This window comes from Drosophila kikkawai, chromosome 2L (assembly GCF_030179895.1).
Source record: "Drosophila kikkawai strain 14028-0561.14 chromosome 2L, DkikHiC1v2, whole genome shotgun sequence".
NCBI lineage: Eukaryota > Metazoa > Arthropoda > Insecta > Diptera > Drosophilidae > Drosophila > Drosophila kikkawai.
Window position 1 is genome coordinate 21,872,980 of NC_091728.1, and position 10,781 is coordinate 21,883,760.

The following is a 10,781-nucleotide window of genomic DNA, read 5'->3' on the forward strand; positions in this document are numbered from 1 at the left end:
AATAAAATCTCAAGAATTTAATATTATATATGAAAAAAAAAAATCATCAATAATTCATCGAAGAATCATCATAATTTCATCGATCAAATATTGATGAAATGTTGATGAAATACTGATGAAATGTTGATGAAATACTGATGAAATGTTGATGAAATACTGATGAAATGTTGATGAAATACTGATGAAATGTTGATGATATACTGATGAAATGTTGATGAAATACTGATGAAATGTTGATGAAATACTGATGAAATGTTGATGAAATACTGATGAAATGTTGATGATTCATCAGTATTTCATCAACATTTCATCAGTATTTCATCAACATTTCATCAGTATTTCATCAACATTTCATCAGTATTTCATCAACATTTCATCAGTATTTCATCAACATTTCATCAGTATTTCATCAACATTTCATCAGTATTTCATCAGTAATTCATCAGTATTTCATCAACATTTCATCAGCCTTTCATCAGTATTTCATCAATAATTCATCGATGAAATGATGCTTAAATGTTGATGAATTGCTGTTGATGACAGCCTATGACATGCCCATGTTAAATTCATCAGTAATTTGTATGGCAATTCATCGCTTAATCATCAACAAAACGCTTCGGCTATTGATGAAACGTTGATGAAATGTTGATGAATGGTACTGCAGGGTAAACATAAGTCAGACTATAATATCCGTTAACTTTTTAGGAAAGTAAAGTCTGCCAATTTGTCAATTGCCAAAAATAGATTTCCGCCTCCTACAAGTTCTCACTTCCGGCGCAGAAGCTTTGCGAAAATGTAGTCATCATCATCATCATCATCATCATCATCATCAGAGCTCTTTGGCAGACGACTACAAATATTTCGGAAATGGGTTCTTAACGATTCCATGAGGGTTACAAGCGAATGCTGAATGTGTCGCCACTATTTTCAAAAATTACGAAATTATGTTAAGACGTCGGCTCGTCGTCAGACAGCGATTTGCATGAAAGTGGCACACAGCACACACAGTGTTTTAGGGCCCAAGTTCTGCCTCTCAAACGGAAGCCGGCAGATAAAAAATAAAACATGAAACAGAATAAACCGACTGGAGGCATAAAACTGCAGCTGGGACAAGGGGGGTATCGTCTTGTTACCGCTGCCGGTTGCCCAACATGGGAACTCCCAGGTACCCAGTTGCAATACTGAAACCAAAACCAAAACCGAGACTCCATTCGGCTGGGACGTGCCCACTTTGGAGGCACAGCGAAAGGCGTTCTGGAAACTTTCTGATTGAAGTGCCTGCCTGGACTTGGGGCTAGCTGGATTTTGCATAGAAAAGCCATTAGGTTGGGATTTTCATCATCATCGTCGTCGTCGTCATCAGATACAAAAGGTTTGTCTGGCCTTTTGTTTGCCCCGCTTGCCGGGCAACGAAGTATTATTAGAACACAAAAACCAAGTGAGCGTTAAGATCGCGTTTGCTAAAAACAAAAAAAAAAGTAAAGAAATAGAAAACAAAATACTAAATAAATAAACTTTCTCATCTGCAAGACAGACCACACTCAGAATAATCATTAAAAGTTAAGCTTAACTTAAAAAAATAAGAGAAATATACAAACTTACATACAAAAACATAAACTAAAAAGATTTTTTAGTAAAATATATTCTTTTGATATTTTATTGGGATTTTATAGTGTTAAAAGCGGAACAGATTTGTTAAGAATACAAACTATTATAATGCAAATAGGGCTTGAGATGACAACATAAAAAAGATAACTTTCTCAACTCCAAACCAAACTGAACTCTTATTTTATTTGTATAATTATCTACGCTTAAAATAGTTAGTTATATAAAATAAATAACCATTTTTCTTTGTGCATCTTTGATCTTTAAGAATCCGCAACCAAGTCCAAGCCTTTTGCCTTCACCTTCACCCATTTGAATGGGCCGCCGCACCACTGCACCACCGCAACCATTGGCGGCGGCGGCGGGTGCTCAGATTTCCAGTTTCACCCACTGCCGCCTCGCGTTTTGACGTTGATTAGCATGTGGCACACATAAATCTCGGAGATTCGGCTTCCGTTTCCCTTCTGGAACGCACACTCTCCAGATGGCAGCCGACAGATTGCTTAGGAGAGCATAACGCTGCATTTTCTAGCCCCTCCACAGCCGACGGGGAGTCACTCACAGTCAGTATAGAGTATAGTCGTGGACCTGTGCATAATGGGGCCAACGATCTTGGCCAAGAAGCCGGGTGAACAACTTAATGAGCCGCCGCCACTGCTGTTGGGGATTAGAATGCGAGCAGAAGCAGCAGCTGACGAAGACGAAAGTAAAACCGACTCGTGAAAGTTTTCATTTCTTCTTGCCAAAAAGGCAGGCGAGATACTTATGTGTATCGAGATTGTTCGGCTCGAGGGGGGAAAACTTCCTTCAGTTTCCAGATAGGCACAAAACAATCACTTCCCGCGCCGCAGTCAGTGAAAAGAACACCGGAGTAGAAATATCGAAATCGCGCAAGAGAAAAAAATCACCACCAAACGCAAAGAGAAATAGTAGTAGGCCGGGGGGGCGTGGTTATTTTCAGAATATATAAAATCGTATGATCCGCTTTATTCGAGTTCTACACTCATAAAAATTTTTGCCTAAAATCGCCCTAGAAAAGCCGCTTTTCGCCCGTGTTTTTAGAAATTCGCCATAGAAACGGTTCCAAAGGCGAGTCGCTCTAGATTTGAGAAAATTTGCCCTAAAATTGAGGAAAGAATCTTTCCTAAATCTAGGGCGATTTTTCTTAAATGAAGAAACATTTTCTTGTTTATAAGGAGATTTGTCCTAAAAATGGGACAAATTTTACTCAAATTGAAGGTGAATTTTTTCTTACATTTAGAACGATTTTTCTTGAATGTAGAAAAATTTAAGGTAAGTTGCAATTGTTTGTTGTTGCTGCTGCTGTATTTGTAAATAAGCAATAATATTATTTTTGTTGTAAATAATATTGTTAATAAATAAGAAATAATATTATATTTGTTGTAAAAATGTTGTTAATAAATATTAATAATAATATTTTTTGTTGTTGTTTACAACAAACACAATATTATTATTGTTTATTAACAAAGGCGGCCAAAATGCTAACACTTTCGGTGTTGCAAGAGAGACTTGCTCTTACTAAGTGTTGGCCGGCCACCGTCACCTCATGCCAGAGACGTTTGAACCAGTTGGGAATTGTATGTGCACGCGTGTGGAATTTGCGAAAAGAATCCGCCATAGTTTTACGAAAAGTTGACCAGCAAAACAAAGAAAATTCTCCCGTAATTTAAGAAAATTCGCCCGTAATTAAAGAAAGAAAATGAAAGAAGCAAATCCGAAAATTTTGCCCTATATTTGAGGAAAATATGTAAATTAACCCTAAAAAAGTGTATTTATGGCGGCTATTCTTTATTTTACTGTGCCTTGCCTTAAATTCATGAAAACCTTTTCTTAATTCCAGAAAATTTTTCTTAGTTTAAGGGCGATTTTTTTTTATGGCTATTTTTCTTAAATCTAGAAAATTATTTTTATGAGTGTAATTAGGAATTAAAATGTACAAGCTGGAGTGGGAGATCAAACAACTAGGAGAGCGGGAGCGGCCGCTCAGCGATGCGACGATCGGCCAGAGCCGAAGCATCCGCTAGAAGAGCGGGAGCGAGAGAGCGAGCTGGGGAGCTTTGATGAAGCGGGAGCGCTTCGGAGTCGCGGGGGGCGGGAACATAAGCTCCTGACCTGAACAGAGATCATTTTATTTTTTGTGGCTAAAAAGTAACAAAAAGGTTGAGAAAATATTTAAATGAAATTTACATAATATGAATATTTTTATTTGAAGAAATTTAACTTTGTAAAGGATTGATCTTAGGCTTTTCTGAGAGAAAAAAATGAAGTACTTAACACATTGATATATTTTAATTTATTCTAGGACTTCTTATAAGTTGAAAATGCTTAAATTTTCCTATTCCCAAATATATTTATTAATTCTAAATTTTAAATTCAAGTCTTACCTCTTTTTTCCCAATGTGTAACCTTATAGAGATCACTTTTTTCCTTTCAGCTGGAATAATTAACGCTCATCAGCGATGATCAAACGCAGCTGGAAAGCGTTTCCTAGGGGTAATTACCCAAACCCCTTCTCCTCCTCCTCCTTGGGCTTAGCATCTAATTATTTGCGATCTGAACTCGAGATTTGGATTCGTGTCAGATCTGGCAGAGATCTGTGGCATCCAGGGTGCATCTGTGCAAGGTGGTAGAGAGTTCTGGCGGCAAATTGCAACCAAATGTTGGGCCCAAACCAACCGTGGCCCCAAAAACAACAACATCTGGGTTATCTTTGGGCAATAATCGTGATCTGGCAGAACCACGAAAAATGGAACAGCCGAGCAGCAGCAGCGGCGGCTCATTGTTTTTAGCCATCATCAGCGGACGTTCTGTTTTGGTTTCTGTTTTGTTTCCGAACTGAGATTCTGGGCTAATGACAGTCGCACTTTTTAATGATTATTATTATGAATTATGCGTGGTTTTTTTTTGTTGTTGAGGGGGGCAACGAAGGGGTAACCAAGAATTGGTGTCAAATAGGGGAATTGTTTGCGGCTCGAAATGGGAAAATTAAAGTGGTAAAGGGGGTTAAACACCATTTTGGCCAGATTTTTGTCGAGAGCTTTTGATTTATGAGCATGATGTTGGGAAATTTGCTATGAAGAGATTATATTTAAGTTAAATTTTAAGAGAAGTGCAGGTACATGTTAAGGTATTTCCTTATTTTAAGCAACATTTATGACTTTTATTTAAGCCTTTGTAATTTTACACTATTTTAATTTAAGTAGAAAATATTGTACATTTTAAATCCCACCACCTCTTTGACAAGTTCATTGGAGTTCAAGCGATTAAACCCTGAAATGGTTATGGGTTTATGCAGAAGCTACTCTTCCGAAACGGGTCTTAACCTCTGATGACATCACCGGCAAAATACCCTTTTAATTCGAGAGAGATACAGACAGAGCACAAACACAGTGGATGTGGATTGGCATGACTATAACCATTATGCAGTGACTATATAAAGTGTAACTACAGCAGTTCTGTCCGCCTGCTGGAAGCTTGGAACATAATTTAGCGTAAATAAAAAAGAAAACCTGCTGTTTGGTTAATTTTCTTTTCAACTTCTCAAGCAATTCCCCTCACGCACCTCTAAGGAGGACCAAAGTAGAATAACAAGTGGCAGTGGCAGTGCCAGGCCCAGATCAAAGAGCCCAGGCTAAAACCACAAGCTTCAGGCTTGTGCCTGGTTATGACTCCAAAGCACTGAAGAAAATTAAGAGATTTAAAAGTTAATTTATAAAGGGTTTATTTTAAAAAGAGCTGCATTTCTTTCCATGCCTAAAAATTAAATAAAAATTTAAATTACAAAAATGGAACATCTTATACAACATACATTTTATTATGTTTATATATATATTTTTTTTGTGTATTTTGATGTATGCACCTGCTGTGGCCATTGCTGTTGTTGCTTCCCTGGCGATTTCCTGCATCGCTGCATGCAAGTTATGTCTCTATCAAGTTTAGAATTTGTATCTGACGCCGCGGCGTGCAGAATTCGCAGCGAGCTTGATGTATGAACGCAGTTGAAGCGCAACGGTTGCCGCAGCAAGTCCAAGTACAAGTACAAGTGCAAGTACAGCTGAAACAGCAAACAGCAGCAGCGGCAGCAGCAGCAGCAACATTTGCCACACCAACTTGCAACAGCAACTGTGGCAGCCGGTATTGTAACCGTAACCAGCCCATTCCCAATCCCCAATCCGAATCATTCTCGGTGTCGCAATGCGTCGTAACTTTGTTACAACTTCTAAAGAGACTATCTTGAGATACTCTTTAGATTTCTATAACTTATTATTATTTCATGAAAATAGATAAATGAAATTAAATAAATTTTAAATAAATAAGTATTACAACTATTCATCTTTGTCAATTAATAATTATACAAATTAATCTGCCTGCTCTTTTAAGTTGTACTTATTAATATTTATATAGAAGGTGTTTCTCCCATGTCATTTAATAATTTTAAAAAATATACTCCAGGCTCTGCAGAGCTATAATTACTAAACCCAATATTAAAAGCATTTCCTATTTATTTGTTTCAAATAATCTCAAGTTGGAATCCCAAAGAAATGTTCTTATGCAACATGTTACTACCTAAAAGTACTGATATTTTTGAGGCCATCAGTTTAAATACCAGTTTCATGCTTGTTGCGGGCCTTTTTCAAGCCTCTCTTTTGGCCATCGCACATTTTAAAGTCTTTTTGTTGTGCTTGTCTCGTTTTTCTTTGAGTGGCTCTGCCGCATCCTAAGGCGAAGTGGTGCCATACCATCCCATCCCAAGCCATACCATCCAATACCAACCGACCGACCCAGCGCGGCCCACTCCCATCGAAAGCCATTCCCCTGGCCTGGCCGGCCATTCCATTTCTGCTCGAAGCTCATAACTGTTCTTGACGCGCTTACCTAGGAAATTAGCTGGCCCCGGCCAATTCCGGCGTGCGTTTTGGGCCAAGATGAGTGACAACGGCGGTGAGCATGGTCCAAAGAAACTAACTAGGCACGCCCCCTTGGCCCGCCCCTACTAATCAACTGCGTATTTCAATTTACCGTTGCCCAAAAAACAAAGACTAAAGAATAGGGTAGAGGTAGGGAAATTTTCCACTGTGGAAAAGATTTAAAGAAAACCAAAGGAAATAGAGAATAAGATGGGAGAAGGTTTTATAATTTTAATCGACAAAATGATCAATGTTGAGATGTAAGATATTATTATGATTTTCAGTGTGTTAAAGATACAACTACTAAATCTCATACCCATTTTTTCAGTGTCTTGCCAACGGAAAGTGACTGAAAAAACCCAGGTGTAATGACTAAGTAGAGACTTTCTGCGGGGGCACTCAAGTTAATTCCGATTTTTATGCGACACCCGTTAGTTTCGGCTTATTACGAGTACTATTCCTATTCCTATTCCTATTCATATTCCCGACGCCTGGCCCCGAGTTGTGCAAATTGTGGGAGACTTCTGTGCCATTTCGCGCCCTCCATTCCCGGCACTCTCTTCCGCATTAAGTAATTTTCTCATTGAATCTCTGCTCCAGATTCCCACACAATTGCTGTGAGGGTACACCTGGGCCTCCCTTTTGCTGTTACTCTCCTTGATTTATTTATTTTGGCCAAGCTCTTACTAATTTTTATTTGCTTGCAATTTTCAACTCTTTCTTAACAAAATAATTGCGCGAAAAGCTAAGAAAATAAACGGAATTGGGCGCAGGGCGAAAGTGTAGTGTGCCGCCGCCGCCACCTTAAATGGGTTTGGGCCATTAAATCCGCCGTCCAGATGAAACTCATTTGGGCTGCTTTGTTGCTTTCTGGCCAGATTTCTTTACAGAGCGTAGGGTAAATGTATCTAGTGTAGCCAAAATGGGGGCTCCGTGAGAGCCATTGAAAGATAATCGCCGAAAGCTGCTCAATTAAGATTGCCCAAGCTGAGTAAAGATCTCCAAGAGATGATTTCGATTCACTAAAAGCCAAGAGAGCTTGAAACCTGAGTGAGTTTCTCATAACAAACAATTTTTTAAATGGCATTTAAGCATTAGAATTTCTCTTTAAACGTTTAATTACCTTCATTTGGTTAATGTCTTTATAGCCAAATTATGCAAATGACTCAAGGCGCTTCTAGAGGGTTTCGATTTAAATTACTGCAGTTTAAAATAGATAATAGAGACAGTGTTGTAGTGGGAATTACTTCTTAATATTATTAATTAAAAATTAATTAAATAAAATGCTAGATTTTCATAATAAGTTTTCCAGAATTTAACCAAGTTTGTTAATGGTTTTTGAAGGTGTAAAATGTATAAATAACTTAATCCAAAAAAGTATATAACACAAACTCTGTCTTAGAGGTCATTAGGGACTTCTTTCCCTTTGAACTCCCCTAAGTATTTCCCAGACTCCTACTTAAATCTCTCCATTTAAATCAAACTAATTTGAACTTTTCCCAAGCTGCGCTTTTCCCCGGAATCTTCACTTTGAAATTCTCAAAAAGAATGCTCTCCACAAAGAATGCTCACTCATTTCACTATCAAATCTTTGAGCCGTATCCCGCTGGGCCCGATTTTAGAGGGAACCCCACACCTCATAACACCCATAAAGAGAAATGATATAGGCCCAGGGCTTACACAGAGACATCAACGGACGGCAGACAATGCCAGCGCTTTACTAACTTAATTCTACCTCTCGCATTAATCAAGCCCCCCAACCGACACAATTATATGATTAATAAGCACCATTGTGCCCGAGTGAATGAGTGTGTTGGGTGAGCGTGAAAATGAAAGTGCTGTCGATGGACGGAGAGAATGGGTATTTTTTAGAGGGGAGTTGGGGCGGGCATTACTTAGGCGATGATCGCCGAGCATGCGGATCGCAATTTGCCGTTGCACTTTTCGAATTTGCCTCTTGCACAGAGCAACATCATGGTTCCGTTACCGAGGCGGCGTTATGGCAACCACCGGATCTCCCCCGGTCTCTGTGCCTCTGAAGTTTTCCATTGTTTGCTTTTAATTTTCGACGTGCGAGTGCAGCACCTGAGGTGCAATTAAACGCGCGGCAAATTGCATTGCGATCACTCACTCAGCTAGCGGCTCGAAAGCACGCACTTAGCCAGGCTCTTAGCGGACACTGTGCTCCCGAAATTAATTCAAATCGAACGGTATTGAAAATCGTACAAATATTTATGTGGTAATAAATAATTAATAGTGCAAGAAGCCGCTTAATAAATATTTATAGATATTATCTTATTGAAACTGCAGCTGGTTACTACATTATAAAGAGCTTCTTAATATACTTTCACAATTTACATTTTTTACATTTAAATAAGTTTATAATTTTAAAATAAATTCTTCTTGTTACACAGTGTTCAATTTTGGAGTGCTGAAAGTTGGTGTCAACCGGGCTTTCTTTGGGCATTAATAACACCAGTCAATAATACCCAATGTGTCCCGAAGCTGGCACGCTCGCTTTGAATGTAATTAGGGTCACCTGCGATGGAGCCGAAGACGGATCTGGAGATGAAGATGGAGATGGACCATGGACCATTAGAGCTCAGCCACATTGGAGTCTTGACTTCGGGCCAAAACGAAGCGCCAAATGGATGCTGACAAATAACAGAGCACTAAGAAGGAGGCTGGTTAAACCTTTTTTTAATAGTCTTGCCCTATAAATATGTTTGCTGAAATGCACTGAACTAACTGGTATTGAAAGATTTCTTGAATAAAATTATATTTTAGATAAAAAGTACAAAGTAACACATAACATTAGTTCATTACAAATATTTTCTAATGAGCTTAGAACTCAGAATTTCAAAAACAATTTTATAATGAATTTTGTACTTTTTAAATTATAAGACTAAGAATAATAATATTTCTAACAGACAATAACTACAATAATTCTACCCGTGTAGACACCCATCAAATGACTCCATCAGTTGGTGGAAAAACTCTCCGTCTGTCTGCGCGAATTGGGTTAGAAGCATCGCATTGCATTGGCACCGATCGAATGAGCTATCGATGCCATATGCCATATGCCAGTGCCACATGCGTATGAGCAGAAACCGAGCAGATGCAAACGAGAGTATCGGGTATCGATGATGGGTCGTTCTGTCTTTGCCCGATTTTGTGCTATGCCGCTACTCACGATTACCGAGATGATGAGATGAGCCGTCGATGGCTGCGCCAATGTGGGTCGCCTGATGCGGCATGGAAAAAGTGTTTCTAGGCTGTTTCTATGGCTAATGTCATTATGCGACTCCCAGGTTAGATGGATGGGAGATGCGGTGAGAGTCTGGGTGCCATTTACTAGATCATTTTCATATTCAAATTCAATCTCGGCCACAAAAAACACAAGCAACTACCAGGAGCCTAAAGCTAAGGATGAGGAGGAGGCTCTTTAACAAGCAGCTGAAGATAGATACAATAATAGTGGGTTAGTAAAAACTATAATCATGATATGATCACTACACTGAGAATGAAAAATAATTTAAGAACTATTACCTAAATGTAAATGTATTACCTAAAATGTAAACATTAACAACATTATTTATACAATATTAAATTCTCTCTGGGAACCTTAAACCTCTTACCCATGAATTATTATTTATCATTAATTACTTTTAAAACTTCCTCTCCGTGTTTCCAACCAAACCTGTAATTTAATTAACAAAGTAAAGAAAAAATCAGAAAAGAGCAGCCTATAATTTTCTTACCGGTTCTCTAAAAGTTAATCAACAACTAAATATTAATTTTAAGATATAAAGTTGTATACTCTGGCTTTGCTTTTACGACTGAGAACTCTCAGCCTTAGCCCTAACAAAGGGAATACCTTATTTTAATTGTTAATAATTAGTAGCTAACTTGGATTAACCGCAATGTACTAAAACCAGGTTAAGTGAGCATGATAAATGATCTAGCTGTAAATCGGTGTCTCCGCCCTTAAGTAATTTATTCAGTCCAGTTTAGGACGGATGCCAGAAGGAATGGCTGGTTGTAAGCCATAATTTACAGCGATTAATAAACGTTTACTGACCATATAGGAAAGATCTTTGGGGAACCTTAACGGATTTCACCCCAGGGCTAACTTTTCCTTCTGCAGTAAAAGTAAAAGCCATTGCAAAATTTCACAATGCCAACAAAAGCCACATTTAATTGTCAATTGTGTTCATATCAAGTAACAAGTATGGAGATATTATAATT